Source organism: Polypterus senegalus, chromosome 5, assembly GCF_016835505.1.
Source record: "Polypterus senegalus isolate Bchr_013 chromosome 5, ASM1683550v1, whole genome shotgun sequence".
In the NCBI taxonomy this organism is placed as follows: domain Eukaryota; kingdom Metazoa; phylum Chordata; class Cladistia; order Polypteriformes; family Polypteridae; genus Polypterus; species Polypterus senegalus.
The window spans coordinates 57,628,990-57,650,721 of NC_053158.1; the positions used below are offsets into that span (position 1 = coordinate 57,628,990).

General features: G+C 38.7%; 1 long non-coding RNA gene across 2 annotated transcripts; it reads left to right on the forward strand.

The window, feature by feature from the left end:
- Positions 1 to 3,790: 3,790 nt before the first annotated feature.
- Positions 3,791 to 17,095, forward strand: LOC120530297. Of its 2 annotated transcripts, none has more exons than XR_005633937.1 (3): positions 3,791 to 3,946; positions 5,662 to 5,788; positions 16,277 to 17,095. It is a non-coding gene; the product is annotated as an uncharacterized LOC120530297 (long non-coding RNA). The 2 variants fall into 2 exon arrangements; XR_005633938.1 differs by lacking the exon at positions 16,277 to 17,095 and adding an exon at positions 6,867 to 6,905.
- Positions 17,096 to 21,732: the final 4,637 nt, after the last annotated feature.

Below are 21,732 nucleotides of genomic sequence, written 5' to 3' on the forward strand. Positions count from 1 at the left end.
AAACCTGTTATTCTGTTGACTTGGGTTGCAAGGTATTGGTATCCCTAAAGTTCAGTTCTTGGTTCAGAAATTGCCAAAATGAATTAACTTTTTGCACAATGAAGGTTATTCCATGTCACACATTGCCAAGAAACAGAAGATTCCATCAATGGTGTCTACTACTGTCTTGACAGAATATGGCAAACTGGATAAAACTAACTAGGATAAAAAAGAGGGAAAAGGCTTAGAAAAGATGACTCCAGGATGCTGACTAGTTCATTCCAATGTCTTTGTCCATTACAATCTTTTCTTTTCATTTGCCAGTTTCAGATATGGATTGAAAGTTTGCTTGTAGGGCCAGCATCATGGAAATGTAGGTGTATACTGAAACTGTTGAATTAGTTAAAAAAATATACAGCCATGCAGCGGCAAAAACTAAAGTTAATACAGCTATTAACAGCCTTACTTTTAAATTGGTACTGGCATTGAAGTTAGAGATCTGTCCTCCTCAAAACTGTGTCAAACACTGACGCCTATTTCTTGGGTGGCCCCTTTTTATAATATTGGTGCTGGGAGGGGAAGAGTCTCCTCTAAGCTTTGTGGATGGAGCAAGGTGTAGCCCTTAGCCAGCCTTTCCATGCTACAGGGAAAGAGAAGATACCATTAGCATCAATGCCCCCTGTCATTCCACAGTGGAACTGCTTACCTCACCAGAACCAGGAAGGAGGTCCTCAGGTAAATATGTTTTTATGTACAAGGGGGGTAAGCCCCCCTGGCTCCTTTGACGCCCAACCTCCAGTTGTGGCCAGAATATTAGTAAAATCTGTAAATGTACAAAAAAAAAAAATTATTTATTGAAATCAAAATCACAACATTTTATAAGTATGTAAAAGAAAAATTGAGTATTATTTAATGGAGTAAAAATCATGAAATGAGAGTTAAATATTTACTCTCTTATCGACTGGAGTATTCCTGTTAAACTGAGGTCCACTATACTGACAAAAACCACGACTTTCTTGATATTTTAGTTTATAATTTAAAAACGGAATAAGATTCTGAAACAACAACTAACAACATCACATTAAAGTTTGATAAATTCTGAAAATAATGATACCAAACATATATCTAGGTTTTAAAATAAGCCCGATTTAAAGCGTGACAAAAAATGTGACATAAAATCATTGCACTTTTAGGATTAGGATTTTATATAGAGAGAGTAGATATGTGTATATTTGAATGTGTGTGTGTATATGTGCGTATATAATAGATAAAGGCAATGTAAAAGGGTTTAGGGTCTCCTCTGAGCTTCCCATTTAATAGCATCAATAGCATAAATGTGCAAGCCCCAAGAATTTGGCGTTCACGTTCTCGGATAGTCTTCAGAGCACCATAGAGCTCAGCCTCATCTTGACAGAGATTACTTCCATGCACAATTGTATGGTTTATTTTTCAAGTTTGGCTACAACCATTTAACTTGACATTTTCTGAGCCACCAACACTTCTTACATTGTCTTTTAACAATATACAGTATCATAGCTATATCAGACCACATACACTCACCTAAAGGATTATTAGGAACACCATACTAATACGGTGTTTGACCCCCTTTCGCCTTCAGAACTGCCTTAATTCTACGTGGCATTGATTCAACAAGGTGCTGAGAGCATTCTTTAGAAATGTTGGCCCATATTGATAGGATAGCATCTTGCAGTTGTTGGAGATTTGTGGGATGCACATCCAGGGCAGAAGCTCCCGTTCCACCACATCCCAAAGATGCTCTATTGGGTTGAGATCTGGTGACTGTGGGGGCCATTTTAGTACAGTGAACTCATTGTCATGTTCAAGAAACCAATTTGAAATGATTCGAGCTTTGTGACATGGTGCATTATCCTGCTGGAAGTAGCCATCAGAGGATGGGTACATGGTGGATTCATGAAGGGATGGACATGGTCAGAAACAATGCTCAGGTAGCCCGTGGCATTTAAACGATGCCCAATTGGCACTAAGGGGCCTAAAGTGTGCCAAGAAAACATCCCCCACATCATTACACCACCACCACCAGCCTGCACAGTGGTAACAAGGCATGATGGATCCATGTTCTCATTCTGTTTACGCCAAACTCTGACTCTACCATTTGAATGTCTCAACAGAAATCGAGACTCATCAGACCAGGCAACATTTTTCCAGTCTTCAACTGTCCAATTTTGGTGAGCTTGTGCAAATTGTAGCCTCTTTTTCCTATTTGTAGTGGAGATGAGTGGTACCCGGTGGGGTCTTCTGCTGTTGTAGCCCATCCGCCTCAAGGTTGTGCGTGTTGTGGCTTCACAAATGCTTTGCTGCATACCTCGGTTGTAACGAGTGGTTATTTCAGTCAAAGTTGCTCTTCTATCAGCTTGAATCAGCCGGCCCATTCTCCTCTGACCTCTAGCATCAACAAGGCATTTTCTCCCACAGGACTGCCGTATACTGGATGTTTTTCCCTTTTCACACCATTCTTTGTAAACCCTAGAAATGGTTGTGCGTGAAAATCCCAGTAACTGAGCAGATTGTGAAATACTCAGACCGGCCCGTCTGGCACCAACAACCATGCCACGCTCAAAATTGCTTAAATCACCTTTCTTTCCCATTCTGACATTCAGTTTGGAGTTCAGGAGATTGTCTTGACCAGGACCACACCCCTAAATGCATTGAAGCAACTGCCATGTGATTGGTTGATTAAATAATTGCATTAATGAGAAATTGAACAGGTGTTCCTAATAATCCTTTAGGTGAGTGTATATATATATACAAGATACACTCATGCAGTCAGTACCAATGTAGTCTTTTGATAAAAACTGTCACTGAATCTAGTGATGCAAGTGCTAAGACCTTTGTACTTTCATGATACTGTTCATCTTTCTTACAGCAGCATGTGATATATATGTCCTGGACAGAATGGGTCTGTGTTCAAGTAATATTGTGTGTCAATATCTCTGGAATCTGTAGTATCAGTGAATATACAGTAGGTTTGAGTAACTTCATAGTTTTCCTCTTGATGACTTGGTGTTGTGTAAGAGCTTTTTTTACTTGATAATTCTCATGCCCTCAGGAGCCTAGTACTGCTGGTTGGATTACCCAATGTAAGTGGTGTTGATTCCCAAAAAAATGATCAGTCCAAAAATAGGACATGCATGAAGGTTCTAGATACATGCAATTAAACCTTGACTAGAACATGGATGTTCACACCCCATTCTGGAGTCAGGCTAAGGAAAGGTGTGGTGACTTAGTGATCCATGTTGCCGGGCTAGTCCCAGCCTGAATAAGGCATTTGTGACTGGGATTAGATGTGATGTTAGTCAAGTGACAAGCATGAGGGGGACATACGAGAACTTAGCAGTAAAAACTGCTTTGGATGTCTCTTTTACAGCTCCAGCTGCAGACTGCTTGAAAGAGCAGATGTGAAAACTGCAGAACAAGAAGTCTATTGCAGGAGCTAATGGTAGCCTAACCTTTTTAACTCATAGGTTTGTTCCCTCGGTGATCCTTACTGGGACAAGCAGTGGAAGTGTGACGATGCGGGTCTGCTCCATTCTCCCACATCCCTTTTGGGAGCCACTTGAACCCAACACCATCGGTAATGTAACCAGATGAGCTGGACAATGAGGACACCAAATGAAGCAAGGGCAAAGACGCAAAGTGCAAACAGTGCTTTTATTTAAAACCAACAAAACAAATCCAAAGTGCAGTGGTATCAAAAGTCAAAAAATAAATAATCCATTAAAACAGGGTTAAATGTGGAGGACATGGGCAATCCCACACCTGTGCACTTCAGCGTGGAAACACCCAAGCCCGCATCGTGCCCAGGAACCACTCCAGCCATTCTACCATGCCCCCTCTTTAAGCTGCGAGTGCAGTGATTATTTATTTAAAACTGGCCTGTTATTCTGAGCTGCAGATCCGCTATATCACAGGAGGGTGCATTAAGTAAGTAAGTAACTAATCATGTTGTTTCTTAAAACAACTGCTTTCAGTTTTTTTGATTTAGGTTTGTTTTTATCAAAACTGTTTTGTATTAAGAGGAATATGCTGCAGGTTTTTGTCTTATTTTTACAACCTGTGTTTTACACCACCAGTGACAATGTAACACTGACCTCAATTAGCATTTCCTGCCCGATATGGAACAGTGATCTTTCAGGCAGGAATGAATTGTAAGAGAAGTACTTTGACTTCTATAGGGGAAAAAAACGTCAAAGAAAACAGATTAATTTTAAGAAGAAGAACAAGAAACCACCTCTATAGAATTTCCAGTTTAGAGATGTCAGACAGCTTGTATTATTGGCATGCCCTTGTATATGTTTCAATGAAAATGTCCACATATTTCATGTCTCAAGTTTTTCACACTGATGTATGAATCACTGCAAAGTCAACGCAGTCAGCTGCAGAAAGCAGTTTCCATCATCAAAGCCTAACAATTGGAAGCTATGATCACTTATCTGAACCTGTCACGCTGAAAAACTGGTAAAGACAACAGTGACAAATATGTGCACTGCAAAAATAGAAGGTAAAAAGATCCTTTACTCAGTTAAATGAAAGGTACAGCACCATAAACAAGTATTTGTTCCTTTCTGATTTTCTCTGCTACAGCAGATGCTTGGAACTCAATGTTTTTAGGATTCCCCCCAATATTACATAAAGGGTACCTAAATGATACTTGTCAAGGCACTGTCATTTAATAGCATATGACGTGGTCACTCTCTGAAACCAAAGTCCAAATATAAACTTCATTTGTGTTAACAATGTTCAAAGAGTATTTTGTTTTAAAATGTGTAAACCACGTGGGTAAAATAAAGAAAACAATCATGCAATTACTGTTTGGCAATTAAATCATTTGCTTGGGAGAAATGACAAGGATGAACGAAATCTCAATGTAGACAACAGAAATTGCTAATACAAAACATGTGAGACAAAATGGCACTGAGTTTATCACTGCTACCTTATAACTCCAAAAGACTGAGTTGGAATCCTGACATGACTGCTGTCAATGTGGACAATGCCTGTTCTCCATATGCTCATGTGAGTTTTATTGGTTACTGTTATTTAGCCGAATGTGAGTGAGTGTGGGTGTGTGGAAGACTGCGTTGAATGAGGGACTCATTTGTCATCCAGGTTTAGATCCTGCCTGACTACTGAGACTGCTGCCAAATGCTATGGTTCCTGGTAATTCCAGGTTGGAGTAATGTTGGGATTTAGGTAAACTCAATGACTATAAAAATATAAGAAGATTTAAATTTTGGTAGTTATTCGTTGAAACCAATACAGCATTTGCATTCCTGCATACGTATAACATATACATACAGTAAGAAAACAATATAGACTTTATAAAGTCATGAGCCTACTTGCAGCTCCATTTTGGGCTGGCCATTTGGCTGTATGTCAGTCACAAAATGTACAGGTCATTACAATTGAGGCCTTGTGGGTCTGCTGTGGGTCACCAGTGCTCATACTTCAACTACCCGCACGGAGATGCACAAAAAGATTTTCAACTCTTGATGGCCGAATGTATAAGAATTGGCTATGTGGAGCAGCACCGATCAAAACAAACCTTTAAGGGTCCTCAAAAAGTTAGAAAACATATGAGACGCCGTGATATAATAATAATAGCAAAAGATTTATTGCTGCTTATAAAGCCTTTCTATCTTTTAGAAGGAAGAAAGAAGTGCGAACCATCTGCAGAGATCGGAAACAAAAAATACATCCCAGCTGTGTGAAGTACAACTTCAAAAAAATGCTGCACAGTATAAGCAGTCAGTGCCCCGAAGACTGGAACTCTGTGAGAACAGTTTTTTTTTTTTTTTTACTGAACACTTAGGTTTGAGTTGGTTTCAGCACCAGGAAAGCAGACTGCTGGCAGACCGCTATCTCAGCAGCTCCATCACCACTTCTATACATTGTATCATTCTATAGCTGGCAGCGCTGTTGCAACTATGTGATAAACAAAAAGTGCATGGCCTTTGCAGCCTTTGTGGCCTCTGGCAGCTGGTTTTGGCAATTTCTAGAACATCATTCCCGTATTTGTTTCCTATGGCCTTCGGTTTTAACTACGAATGGCATTAACTTGGTTGGCCATAAATCAACACAAATATATTGTATACATTTAGATATCTGTATTGGTTTTTCTGACCTTGGCTTCATTTGGTACTTTGTGATATTAAAACTGTAGTTTTTATTTTTATGATTTACTAAGAGAGCAAGACTAAATATCAGTTTCAAAATGGAGGTGACATATTGAGGTGCTTTGGTTAGTACTGATGCCTCAGTGATTCGGTATCACGGGTGCAAATCCTGAACCCAATCTCTGTATGTATGGTCTTTGCATATTCTCCCCCTGTCTACATGGGTCTCCCTCCGAGTACACCAGTTTTCTTCCCACAATGCCAAAGATGTGCCGGTCAGGTTAATTACCAATACTATCATAGCCTTAAATAATCTTGCTCCATTCTACAGTATATTTCAGAATTTCTTTCACCTTACACTCCAAATCGTAACCTTAGATCTTCAAATGAATGCCTATAATTCCAAGAGCTAAACTTAAAAGAAGTGGTGAGGCAGCCTTCTGACGTTATGCTCCTAAAATCTAAAATAGTTTACCAATAGAATTTCACCAGTCTAATACGGTGGAGCACTTTAAAAAACTGCCTAAAACTCATTATTTTAACATGGCTTTCTCATAGCTTCATTTTAGTTTAACCCTGATATTCTTTTATACATTTAATTATCATTATCATTCATGGTGGCTCAGAAATTCGTACTAACCCCTACTTTCTCTGCTTTTCTTTTTCCGGTTTTCTGTGGTGGCAATCTGTGCCATCACCACCTGATCTAACCACCATGCTCTCCCTACATTGAAGGATTGAAGGCCAGAGGTCCACATGACCGTCATCATCAAATTCTTCCATGAAGCCTTAAAACCATGAGGACTGATTGAGGTAATTTATGTTTGGTAGAATGCTTAGAGAAGGATGGGTGGTCTTGTGGCCTCAGAACCCCTGCAGATTTTGTTTTTTTCTGCAGCTCTATAGAGTTTTTTTTTTTTTTTTTGTCCTCCTTGGCCTTCGGACCTTACTTTTATTTCTGTAGTTTGCCTTTTTTCTCTTTCTTCATCATTTAAAGCACTTTGAGATACATATTTTGTATGAAAATGTGCAATATAAATAAATGTTGTTGTTGTTATCAGCCCCTGTGATAAGAAGCGGGCCCAGTAATTTATTGGTGGCTTCTTCCAGGCTGTTAGAACAGACTTTGTCCCCTTTGACCCGCAGTTGGATTAGACAGGTCTGAGAGAACTGATTTGTAAGCTAAAAAAATAAGATAGATAGATAGATAGATAGATAGATAGATAGATAGATAGATAGATAGATAGATAGATAGATAGATAGATAGATAGATAGATAGATTTATCAGTATGCTGCTGCTGAAGTATGTGAATTTCCCTTTGGGATTAATAAAGTATCTATCTATCTATAGTGGGTATGGTAAGTATTCAGACCCCCTTCAATTTTTCACTCTTTGTTATATTGCAGCCATTTGCTAAAGTCATTTAAATTAATTTTTTACTTATTAATGTACACCCAGCACCCCATATTGACAGACAAAAAAATTATTTTTGAAATTGTTGCAGATTTATTAAAAAATAAACAGTGAAACCCTTTGCTCAGTATTTAGTAGAAACACCCTTTTTGAGCTGATACAGCCATGAGTCAGTCTTCTTGGGAAAGATGCAACAAGTTTTTCACACCTGGATTTGGGGATCCTCTGCCATTCTTCCTTGCAGATCCTCTCCAGTTCTGTCAGGTTGGATGGTAAACGTTGGTGGACAGCCATTTTTAGGTCTCTCAGAGATGCTCAATTGGGTTTAAGTCAGGGCTCTGGCTGGGCCATTCAAGAACAGTCACATAGTTGTTGTGAAGCCACTCCTTCGTTATTTTAGCTGTGTGCTTAGGGTCATTGTCTTGTTGGAAGGTAAGCCTTCGGCCCAGTCTGAGGTCCTTAGCACTCTGGAGAAGGTTTTTGTCCAGGATATTCCTGTACTTGGCCGCATTCATCTTTCCCCTCGGTTGCAACCAGTCGTCCTGTCCCTTCAGCTGAAAAACACCCCCACAGCATGATGCTGCCACCGCCATGCTTCACTGTGGGGACTGTACTGGACGAGTGATGAGCAGTGCCTGGTTGTCTCCACACATAACGCTTAGAATTAAGGCCAAAAAGTTCTATCTTGGTCTCATCAGACCAGAGAATCTTATTTCTCACCATCTCAGAGTCCTTCAGGTGTCTTTTAGCAAACTCCATGCGGGCTGTCATGTGTCTTGCACTGAGGAGAGGCTTCCGACATGCCACTCTGCCATAAAGCCCTGACTGGTGGAGGGCTGCAGTGATGGTTGACTTTTTACAACTTTCTCCCATCTCCTGACTGCATCTCTGGAGCTCAGCCGAAGTGATCTTTGCGTTTTTCTTTACCTCTCTCACCAAGGCTCTTCTCCCCCGGTAGCTCAGCTTGGTCGGACGGTCAGCTCTAGAAAGGGTTCTGGTTGTTCCAAACGTCTTCCATTTAAGGATTATGGAGGCCACTGTGCTCTTGGGAACCTTAAGTGCAGCAGAAATTTTTTTGTAACCTTGGCCAGATCTATGCCTTGCCACAATTCTGTCTCTGAGCTCTTCAGGCAGTTCCTTTAACCTCATGATTCTCATTTGCTCTGACATGCATTGTGAGCCGTAAGGTCATATAGACAGGTGTGTGGCTTTCCTAATCAAGTCCAATCAGTATAATCAAACACAGCTGGACTCAAATGAAGGTGATCTCAAGGATGATTAGAAGAAATGGAAAGCACCTGAGTTAAATATATGAGTGTCACAGCAAAGAGTCTGAATACTTAGGACCATGTGATATTTCAGTTTTTATTTTTTAATAAATCTGCAACAATTTAAAAATTCTTTTTTTTGTCTATCAATATGGGGTGCTATGTGTACATTAATGTGGAAAAAAATTAATTTAAATGATTTGAGCAAATGGCTGCAATATAACAAAGAGTGACAAATTGAAGGGGGTCTGAATACTTTCCGTACCCACTGTAGATAGATACTTTATTAATCCCAAAGGGAAATTCACATACTTCAGCAGCAGCATACTGATAAAATATATATATATATATATATTAAATTAAAGAGTGATAAAATGCAGGTATAACAGACAATAACTTTGTATAATATTAACGTTTACCCCCCCGGGTGGAATTGAAGAGTCGCATAATGTGGGGGAGGAATGATCTCCTCAGTCTGTCAGTGGAGCAGGACAGTGACAGCAGTCTGTCACTGAAGCTGCTCCTCTGTCTGAAGATGATACTGTTTAGTGGATGCAGTGGATTCTCCATGATTGACAGGAGTCTGCTCAGCGCCCGTCGCTCTGCCATGAATGTCAAATTGTCCAGCTCCGTGTTTACAATAGAGCCTGCCTTCCTCACCAGTTTGTCCAGGCATGAGGTGTCCCTTTTCTTTATGCTGCCTCCCCAGCACATCACCAGCGTAGAAAAGGGCGCTCGCCACAGCCGTCTGATAGAACATCTGCAGCATCTTATTGCAGATGTTGAAAGACACCAGCCTTCTAAGGAAGTATAGTCGGGTCTGTCCTGTCCTGTCTTGCACCGAGCATCAGTATTGGCAGTCCACTCCAATTTATCATCCAGTTGCTCTCCCAGATATTTATAGCTCTGCACCCTCTACACACAGTCACCTCTGATGATCACGGGGTCCATGAGGGGCCTGGTCCTCCTAAAATCCACCACCAGCTCCTTGGTTTTGCACTGCACAGAGTTGCAGGACTAAACTCAGTTTCTCTTCTCCCATTTACAGTGCATACGTTTACATGTGCTTCAAATACCTGGCTATTCACAGCAACCTGATTTCTACCTGGTCCCCTCACTCATCCTGGTCCATTTTGGTCATGACTGTGTTCTGGGATTGTTGGTTATCCCCTTGATTGTGGGCAGGGAACATCAGAAAAGTTCTGACCTTTCATCTTGCTAGACTGTCCTTTTGTAGTGGCCAATTTTCTTTTTGCTAATTTAACTTTTGGTTTGCTGCCTCTACTAAATCCTCTTTTTATGGTTTGGACGAGCTATTTTACAGAGATCAGAAATTCAAGTAAAATAAAAATAGTCAAAGTGGCCGTTATATGCTGTACTTATCATCCAGAAAATGCTTTTAACAAACAACTTAGATTACATTTAAGTAAGATAACTAAAACACATTATAACATTCTTGATTATGTCTACATAGGAAAATATTCCATAAGGCATTACTGGTACTAAAAATAATTCATAAAATGGTGACTTAAAGCCAATATAATATAAAGGGAAAAATGATAAAATGATGAAATGAGTATTAACTTGTGTCCCAATGGACCTAGCATTAATTAAAACTAAAGTAAAACTCACCACACTTTTGAGTCATTAACTGCAAAAATATTTTATAAAAAATGTGTTTGTAAATGTAAGCATGATATTCTTTTCTCTACTTTGTTAAAAAATGCAGCTTCATATGTAAATACACATGCCTAGTACGCTTGGGAGGTCACTATGGAAACAGTTTGGAAAGCACTGGCCTAACTGTTTATTTTTTACCAAAAATATAAAATAACATCCCTGCCAAATCAAATGCAGTGTCTGTGGGGCCTGCAGCCAAACCTGGAAGCCAGTCCATTTCTGGGCTTACTCATGCACATACCCGCACTGACATTGCCAGTGTGGAATTGGATCATGCATGTTTGGAAAATGGACAAATGGATGGACAAAACTGTGTCTTTTAAAAGACAACTGTTATGAAAGGTTATCCTACCATCTGATTCCTAATTTTAACACCGACACCATGAAGTAGGGTTGGCTACTGCACAAGTGGCAACAAAACCTAAAATAAGAATTAGAAAGCTACAAGCAGTTTGAACAGAGGACAGGTAACTCAAGACAACAAGACAATATCAGTTTTCTTTTCCTGGTTGCTTACTTACTTACATGGTTGTGATGATCTTGAGCCTATCTTGGCAGCATTAGATGAAAGGCAAGCGGGCCGAATGCGGGGCACACACATATACACATTGGGCTAATGTCGAGATGTCATAACATGCACATCTTTAGGATCTATTAGACACAAGTGCAGCTGGAGACAGGTCAGGTAGCATCTGTAAAATAAATAAGCAGATGAATAAATGAAAGTTGAGGGCCCTTTATTGTTATTTTCAATCTTCCAGCCATTCTTATTTTCATTAGTAAAATTTGCAATTATAAAAACATAACCTTTCAAATCATATGCTATAACAAAAAAGTATCCAAAACATCCTAATGTCATCCTCAAAGAGCTTGATCAATTATGCATGTGGATCCAAGACATAGTGAGCTAGAAGCACTTAGAACACCTTGCCAAAGAATTTAATTTCATGCCAGTATAAAGTAACAGGGAGTATAAATGAAGTTTGCATAGAACATTTTACAACATTAAACATTTAATTTTTATTGTCCATAGCTCATCAACAACAACGTTTATTTATATAGCAATGTTTCATACAAATGATGTAGCTTAAGTTTATAAAAAATAAAAATAAGATTAGGCAATAATAAATAAAAAAGAACAACGTAAGGTCCAATGGCCGGGGGACAGAAAAAACAAAAAACATAAAAAACTCCTGTGAAGGACAGCCGGGTCCCATGCCCGGCAGGGACGCCCCTGCTGCTTATGTTCCGGGGGAGCCACCATGGGCACTTCAGTACCTCCCCCGGGACGCTTGGTGGCAGCCTCCATGGCTCACGGTGACTCCTCAACCACCCGCAGGGCTCCATGGGAGATGGAGTCCTCCACAGCCTAGTTGGGGGCTCGGATGGCTGCTAGGGGGAGCTGCATGGACTCAGCAGCCTGGCTGGATGAATCTTCAGCCCCACCCGGAGGTGCAATTAGGACCAGGTGGTCAAGCAACTGGAACACTTCCAGGTGGGTTATAAAAAGGGCCAGCCACCACCACTCGTGAAGCCAGGGTCGGGAGGAGGAGAACTACGCTTGTGGAGGAGTGGTGGTAGAGGAAGAAGAGTGTGTTGTGATTTAGTGTTGGTGCTTTGGGACTGTGTTTGGGCTGTGTGGCACGGGGAAGACATATCCCACAGCTGAAGAAAAATAAAAGTATTTGTACTTTTTATACGTGCCTCCATGTCTTTCTTTGTCGGGTCAGGCGCCTATACTGTATAGCACCTTTGTTACACTCCATAGAGAAGAAGAAAAAAACCCAAAATCTGCAGGGGTACAGGGATCACAGGACCACTCAGCCCCCACTGGGTGTTCTACCTAACATAAATAATCTCAATCAGTTCTCATGGTTTTCAGTCTTCACGTGGAAAAATTTGATGATGATGGTCATGTGGACATCTGGCCTTCAATGCGTCAATGTAGGAACTGCATAGTGCCTTGATCAGGTGGTGGTGGAGCAGATCACCACCACAGAAAAAACAGAAAGAGAACAGCAAAGAGAGTAGGGATTAGTATGGATTGCGGAGCCATGATAAAAAAGATAATTCAATGCATATACAGAATATCTGGGTTACACTAAAATGTAGCCATGAGAAATCCATGTTAAAATAAGAGGTTAGCAGTGTTTGGGTTCTTTGTGTTTGGGTGTATTTTTATGAGAGATGGAACAGTAGACCCCGTGACCCTGTACTTAGGATATAGCAGGTTGGATAATGGATGGATCAGTAGAAAATAATGTTTTGTCAATCAGAAGGATGCTGTGTCTTGAGGTTTGCAAGAAAGTAAGCATCAGACAAGTTAGTGAATACTCATTAAGTGCATATACTTATCTACTGTTAAATTCTGCTCCATACTTGTAAAATTTTTATTTTTTATACTGTATTGAGGATTTGTTCTGTTCTGTGTATTGTATTGTATTGTATTGACCCCCTTCTTTTTGACACCCACTGCACGCCCAAACTACCTGGAAAGGGGTCTCTTTTTGAACTGCCTTTCCCAAGGTTTCTTCCATTTTTTTTCCCCCTACAAGGGTTTTTTTGGGAGTTTCTCCTTGTCTTCTTAGAGAGTCAAGGCTGGGAGGCTGTCAAAAGGCAGGACCTGTTAAAGCCCATTGCGGCACTTCGTGTGTGATTTTGGGCTATATAAAAATAGGGAAAAAATGGAAGAAACCCCGGGAAAGGCAGTTCAAAGAGAGACCCCTTTCCAGGTAGGTTGCGTGCAGTGGGTGTCAAAAAGAAGGGGGTCAATGCAAAACAATACACTGAACAGAACAAATCCTCAATACAGTATTCAGCTCTACTTATTTATGCGAGTCAGCCTTTTCCCACGTGAAGATTATTATATCCAAATACTGTAGTGACCATAAATGTATTGAAATGTTATTGTGACATTAAGGTTATTCAGTTATGCAAGGTATGACAACATACATTTTGTGTATAAAGTATACTCAGCATATATATAAATATATACCATTATTATATTATAATATATATAGCATTTTCAATGTAGGTAGATCATTTCGACCTGGTCAATTTAAAAGTAGCTTGCAAGCCAAAAAAGTGTGGGCACCCCTGATCTAAATAAACAACCAGCAATGAAAAGTAAAAGAGTAAAGAAGATACACAATAAAATACAATACAATTTATGTTTGTATAGCCCAAAATCACACAAGAAGTGCCGCAATGGCCCTGCCTCTTGACAGCCCCTCAGCCTTGACTCTCTATGTAGACAAGGAAAAACTCCCAAAAAAACCCTTGTAGGGAAAAAATGGAAGAAATCTTGGGAAAGGCAGTTCAAAGAGAGACTCCTTTCAAGGTATGTTGGGGAGTGCAGTGGGTGTCAAAAAGAAGGGGGTCAATACAATGCAATACACAGAACAGAACAAATCCTCAATACAGTATATAACTAAAAATATTACAAGTACAGAACATAATATGATTGATGATATGAATGTAAAACCTCAGCTGGTGGAGACTAAGAAGGATATTCCTGGAATGAACTGTAAAATTTTACTGTAGAAACTGTGAATACTGGGCTCCCTTCCCAACAAAGCAGAGCATGTGCATTCATTTATATATTGTGCAGATTTCAATTAAAAACTGCTTTTAGCCTTTCCAAGCTAGATGTTAATGATTCATAATAATGAGTCTATTTAAGTGACTGAGCTATCTTGTTTGTTTTAGACATTTTTTTACTGTTTTCTTGAACTCTGCTTATCTTTTGTCTTCACCAAGCACAAACACCTGTTCATAAATTAGACAACAATGAGGCCAATTTAATTATTTTCAATTAAATTTGTCAATAATGTTAGGGGTTTATTTGGTTATGAAATAACTATCATTCTGTAAAAACAGGAAATACTATAAAATGTGTGTTTGAAGAGCCATTGCTGACGATATTGGCTTGATAAAAATATTCTCAGATGCTTTTTAATATGTGCTTATCATTCGCTCAATTTCCACTGATTTCTGCTGGTGAATTTAACAGAAATAATTTTACAGAGCAGTTCAGACCATACTTAGCTATCTCTTAGAAAATGTTGTCCATCTACTACTGGGGAATTCCCAGGGTGGAATCAACATTACTGCTTCTCAATTGGAGGACTGGCTATTTCCTGGAGCATCCATTCCAGCATCCTAAGTTAGGTTTCAACCAGTAAGAAGTGTGGTTCATATGTAATTGTAATATACTACTTTTACTCTCTTTTTCAATCTAGAGACCACCACCCAGTGCACTAATCTCAAGGTAGTGTCCCTGTTTTGCTACCTTTATTGATACCAACCTGGAGAACAAGCTGCCTATATAGATTGTGAAATACTATATCAGAAAATCTGTGAAACAGCTGAGAATTATCCTCAAAGACGTCACCCAATTCACCCCTGTTTGTTTTGACCATTACATAATAGAAACTTAGTAACAGCCTTTTCTAAATACTGAGTCTGCGGTGATTCAGACAAACTGAGTACACCTTGGCCTACTGCCTCCTAATGCCTCCCATAATTAGAAGCAGAGTAGATCCTAATTCCTGTTTCCTTGCACATTAAAATATGTTGTGGTTTATCCTTACTTCACCTTTGGAAAATGCCCCAAAAGGCAACTCAGCTAACAGCTTATCCTATGACAGTCAGTTGCTCCATGTTTTTCCAAAATACAATCTGTAATTATATTTTGGTTAAACTTTAGTATGGGGAATTTAGGAGTTTCTGTCACCCATTTTAATGTAACACAAGCTAAGGCTTTGTTAAAGTCATGATACATAGCAGTAAGTGACAAAAGAGGCATTATATGAAGACCTGAAGCGTCACTGGTGCTTTGCAAGTGTCCATAAGATCAAACAAAGAGCTTTCTTAAGTTCTTGTTACATAACAGTATAGAGTCACCTAGAAAGTGCCAGTTCTAAAGTTTTGTTGTCATTCTACTGATACAGTATAAAACAGTATGCTTGCTGGAAAAAGGAAAATATTTTGTGAAAAAAAAAATTTCAGATTTTCTATTGAAAAACATGTGACCTTGACAACAAATTATTGACAGGTGCTCCTTAATAATTTAAATGATTCCAAGAACAAAACAAGGTCTGGTCTTAGAAACCAATGATCGTGGGTACCATGCTGCTCGACAGAAACACTCCATCACTGGTGCAAGTCTCCAGAGTGCCCTCCTCACTAGCAAGATTATAGATCAAACACCACAAGATAAAAAGTGAGATCCTCCGGAAGGTTGATGTAGTGAGGATGTTAAAAGAATCCTGCCTGCTGCAAAAGGTTTATTACCTTGGATTTTAATGTAATTGAATCAATGATTGACTGGAAGGGAAATCGTTAAATTCCAATATTGTGCAGAATTTTTTTTCTCCCTTCCACCTTCCCTTACCTCAGAGACCAATATGATTATAAGGCTGCAAAAAGCTTTGCCTCCTACATCATTAGCACTTGCTCACATCTCTACTCATGCAGCTCAGACTCACGTTTCCATTTATTTCCCAGTTGTCACTAATTCAAAGAAGCTTTCTCTTTAACCATGTGTTTAAAAATCCAAAATAAACTTCACATACTGGGAATAATTATATGATGTCATTTTAAAAATCTAAAACTTTCTTAAATTATGCTAATCTGCAAAGCAACATTTATGAAAATCTTAATATTTCATCCAGCTAATTTAACTTTTTTGTAATAATATAGACAAACAGCATACACTATTTCTATTGAAAATAACCATGAATTTTAAGCATTGCTAAACTGTTATTTTTATTATGTTTCAGGCAGGGTCTCACCCCTTGGTCAGGTAGGTTTTCTTTTATTTGAATGTTCATGTTGGTTTTTTAAACATTATTTCATATATATTGTTTCATTTTATCTTTATTAAATTGTTATCCTATACCTGTATTAAATTTTTTTTCCTGTCTTTATTTTGCTTCTTTTATGACCTATTCTCCCGGTTTTCAGAGTTTCGTTATATGGAGAATTAGTTTCTTTACTTCTTATTTTTATCTACGTCTTTTTGCCATCTTGAGACTCGGGTTGCTGGGGAGCTTACCCTGGAAACTGCACATTATGACATCATTAGAATGACACTTTATATACTGGCACTACAGATCCATTACTATCTGAGTTTGCAAATAAATCATAAGAAATTTGTAAGTTAGTATGTTTGCTGTTGGTTAGAATTGTCTACTTAAAGATCTTTGCTACGTATTTTATGACTACTGTTTCTGGTTTATCTTTTTTGGGTTTAGACAAAAGATAGAGATTCTCTGCTTTTGGAAATTGGCATATCCCTGACTTAATAATCCTTTCCTGGGGCCTCATGCATAACGGCGTGTGTAGAACTCACACTATAACATGACGTAAGCACAAAAGCTGAAATGTGCTTACGCACAGAAAAATCCAGATGCAGGAATTTGTGCGTTCGTCAACTTCTGCGTTCTTCCACTACATAAATCCCGGTCAGTGTAAAAAGTTACGCTCATGCACGCGCGTGCTATCCCGCTCCAACTCCTCCCAGAATTACGCCTCTTTGAATATGCAAATCAATATAAATAGCTCTTAAGCTCAACGTTCTGTGAAAAGACAATGACAAAAGCAAGAGGGAAAATGGAAGAATTTCAGCGAATACCAAGTGGAGGGAAGGAAAAACGTACTATTTGTTGGTTTAAACAGTGGTATAAACAACAAAAGGAAGTTGATCGACTGACATAGCGTGTCAGAGAAACTCGAAAGCTCAAGTTCACAAAGTCGCACAGTGCCCTAAATAAAAAAGAAGTTTTTAGATATCAAAGTCGCTATGAAAAGGCGACTCGTAGACCACCATCTGAGTGTCATATGAAAGCTTATTAGGGCACAGAGAAAAAAAGAGACACACAGTGGGGAAAAAGCACGAAATGTCAACTTCAATCTCGAAATGTCCACTTTAATCACGTAGTTTATTTTGTCATTAAAATAGAGCATCATAAACTTCATCTTAAAATCGTTTAATTAACTAGTTTCTCAAATCACATCGTAAGTAAAGCAACAGGTTAAATGCTTTGTTTTGTATGTGTTCTTCTATGTGCTCTATGTGTGTGAATCACTACGTGCTTCTTAAACCGGCTTTCTCTACCTGTGACAGGACACAGAATCCATTAAATTCATGATATTACAGCTCTCTGAATAACTAAAATACTGAGATGTATATGTGATAGATATCATTTTCATGATGATAGGAGTTAAAGCACATTATTAAACATGTGAACACAGTGGCGCAGTGATTGTGCGTGACCTTCGATTAAATAATTTATTGCAGCAGTATTCAGGGGCGGCTCTAGGTGGCTCTGGGCAGAGGAAGAATTGGCGGCTTCTTCCCCGCCAATGTCAATATGGTATCTTATGCACAGCGGATGGCCACGTCCGTTGCAGACACTACATAGCCGCCTCGTGCTCATGACATAAGCATTTAACTTTTGCCGAAATTTGCCGCTGCGTTTTTAGCTGTGTCGTTATTTTATCTTTCTGTTTTACATTCAATATATATTGGTGTGGCGGCCCCTGGGATTTGGCGGCCCTGTTCAGGTGCACAGTTTGCACATGCCTAAGGCCGCCCCTGCAGTACTGTCTCTTTCAAACATACTAACCTCCAATTCCTGTCCTTATTTTTCTTTCTCCAATTAACCGATCGCCACACAATCAGCTCTGTAATGGATGTTAAGCCATCTGTAAGCTTATAACCCCGATTCTTCAAAACTTTTAAGGAACATTGAAATATCTTTGTAGTACATGTTTAATTACTCTATCCTTCACGCCAGTCCCAGTGAAGCATACAGTGCAAGTGGAGCAGAGCGCCAGATCCTTGCTAGCGTAGCAACACCGTGTCCTTTAATTATTAACAATATAGATTATTTAAATGAAGTTAAAGTTTTATCTGTATAATATAATAAACATATTTTGTTGCATTTCATCTTAAAAATGATATTGTCATCATATGTAAATACACTCTTTATAAAGTGGCTCAGGTTGTGCAATTTTATAACTGTACTGCAAGTTTACAGTGAGGTAACTGTACTAATAAGTACTAACAGTTCTACAAGGAGCAGTTGATGGACTGATTGAGTCCGTTTATAGTTCTTGGGATGAAACTGTTTGTGAACCGCGAGGTCCGTACAGGAAATGTTTGAAGTGTTTGTCATATAAAAAGCAGTTCAAATAGGAAGTATGGCTGAGGCAGCATGTGCTTGATACTGTATACTGATAATTCTCTTTCCGATCAGCTGCTCCGAGGGGTACAGTGACAGTAATATGGAAAAAGATGATCCGTTGTGGCAACCCCTAACAGGAGCAGCTGAAAGAAGAAGAAGAAAGAGCAGTGAGAGTAACAAAGTTAAAGCAGCTATGGTATTTAGAATAGTTTGACCATTCCGTGGACCGTTATATTGTTACTGGTTAATTACAATCAGATGCATTAAATTAATAAACAATATGCGGTTAATTTCAGTGTATTTATAAAGCCGCATCAAGAAAAGAAAGGATAACCACACAGGAACAGTAGCACTGCTTTGATGCTGGGTGCCGCCAGTGTGCAAAACCGAGCGTACGACAAGGTATGAGGTACTGTGGAAATGTGCATGGCTTTATGCCAAGTTTTGGTTTTATACATTGCAATTTGAACGTGGAAACGTTCTTACGCAACATTTCTGTGTGTATGCACCATTTATACATGAGGGCCCTGGTCGTTGCAGTTTAATTAGTCTGTCAGATTACTGTGTAATTGTGAAATATGTTAATATCAGTTTTAGTGTTTATCTGCCCTCTCTCCTTTATATGGAGCCCAAGAATGTGTGGCCATCTGGATTGCATAAAAAGGGATACTGCAGTCCTTAATTAAGATTCAGCATTGCACTTTTGATTCATATTTCTGTCTTTTGTGATTGTGTTCTGCTCTTGTAACTTCATATATCTTGGAATTTTTGTCCCCTTACATTACCTATTATAACCGTACCTCCTCAAATTATGAAAAGCTTGCTATTCCTAGAGTAAAACATAAAATAAGTTGTGAGACTGCTTTCAGTGCCAATGCTCCAAAAATATGGAATATTCTACCTATAGAGATGTATCAGGCCGGAAGAGGAGACTTCTGAAAACTTGCTTTTTTAATGTGGCTTTTTGTTAAATTTGTGACTAATTACACTGTTTGTTTTTTTTTTGTTTCTCTTCTTGGTATCCTGTGACGAGCCTGTGCCACAGCCATCTGGATGAAACTACCTAAGGCTGCTGGAAGAAAGAAGAACACTAAGACCCTGAACTTGATAATGTCTGCACTGGCTGATCCTCTTTTTTATTTTTTGTTTTTTGCATATACAACAGAACGATCTTTGGGGCCTGGCAAGCTTTTGGTCGAGGAACCCTAGAGGTTTATTTTCTCAACTGGAGTTTTTTTTTCTCCTATTCCTACTGACCATTTGGCCTTTTGTATATTTATTTACTTGATTATTATTTTTGTTTGTCTCCACTTACTGGCATTTGTAAAACATCTTGAATTATACTCTGTACTGGAGGAAGCTTTACAAATAAATGCTGTTGTTGTCTTCATGAATTAAGTGGTTAAACCCCTGGTTAATTTTGAAGGCATTTTTTGTTGTTTTTAAGATTTGTGGACTTGTATGCTCTTGGTTTTTATTTTTTCTCTCTTTTCAACTCCTTAACAAATACATTAACATATAAAGATTTTTTTTGTTTGTCCTTTAAACCCATTTTAATGGCTTTGTCCTTCCTTGATTTAGAACTTTTAAGCTTTTTAAAAGTCTGAGGCCTTTGGGGAGGTCTGGGTTTTATGTATTTTGACCCCTGCACTCCATTTTTGAGGTTGTGATTCCTTCGACTAGGGTGTTGGATTTTATTAAAATTCTTCTAACAGTCGCATCAATAAAAAAACAGTTGAGCCATCTATCATGCATATTTTAAATACATTTAAAGTGACTGTGTAGGAGTAGAACAAAAACATATGCCAAAAAGAATCCCTGTGTTGCATCATCAGTCCATTACAAGATTTATACAAATACTGTGCCACATGCCAATGAGGCATTTTAAAGACAGCAGATAATTCACCTGACTGTGAGTGAAGACTGAAATTATTGGAAGAACTTTATCCAGATATAGAGAGAATTTAAATACACCACAGAGACTTAATTGGGAATGGAAACTAAATCTATGACTCTGACTCATTCATTATTAATTATATTGATCCATCCATTTTCTCCATCCATCTATTTACTGCACTCGCTTAATCCAATCTTAAGGTCACAAAGAGCCGCAGTCTATACAAGCAATATCAGGGTCAAGACTATTTTTTAATAGGATGTCAGTCCCCTGCATCACACCTATACTCACTAGCACTGGTCTTCATTACAACTGCTTGTTAACCTAACCTACATGGGGTAGAAAACTATTAGAAAACAAGTACATGCAATATGCAAATTCTACATAGACTGTGACTGGTCATTAACTACCTCCATTCAAGTGTATTGATTATAAATATTGCTTAATTTTGATTAACTCTTGATGACTATATTACAAATCGCATTATTTTTGAGGGGGCTGTAAAAATAACTATAATGTTAGCCACTGTGTAAGATAACATTATCAGATCAGCTTAATCCAATTCAAGGTGATGGACAGACAGAACTTATTCTGCAAACACTGGCAGGAACCAACTCTGAGTGGGCCACCACATTATCACAGGGCACACTTTTGCACATACCTACATTCACACAGAGCCAATTTTGGAATCAACAAGTAATCTAACCTATGGAAAAAAATCAAGAGTACCCAGAAGACACCACCATTGGCATTGGAAAGTCTGTTAGCTCTGTAAAGTCAAAGAATGACTGAGTACAGAATTTGAACTTGGGACACTGACTCTGTGAGTCAACGGCACAAACTACTGTACTTCTTTGCCACTTATCCAATTTGTAGATAACTCAAATTTTAGCTTTTGCTTGTTTGTTGTATTTGACCTTTTAAATTGGCAGATACATACGCACTGCCAGTTGGGTGATAAATTTCAACTAATGGGGACTGGTGTGCTTTGAAAAGTGGCAATTGAATGAAGCTGAATAAGTAAACATATAGGGGCAGACCTGATGGAAGGAAAAAGTCAGAACCTGGAATATTTCCTTGTAATGAGTACCACTTGTAAAATAAATCATCAAATTACAACCAAAAAATCATCTTTGCATGGTATTTTTCC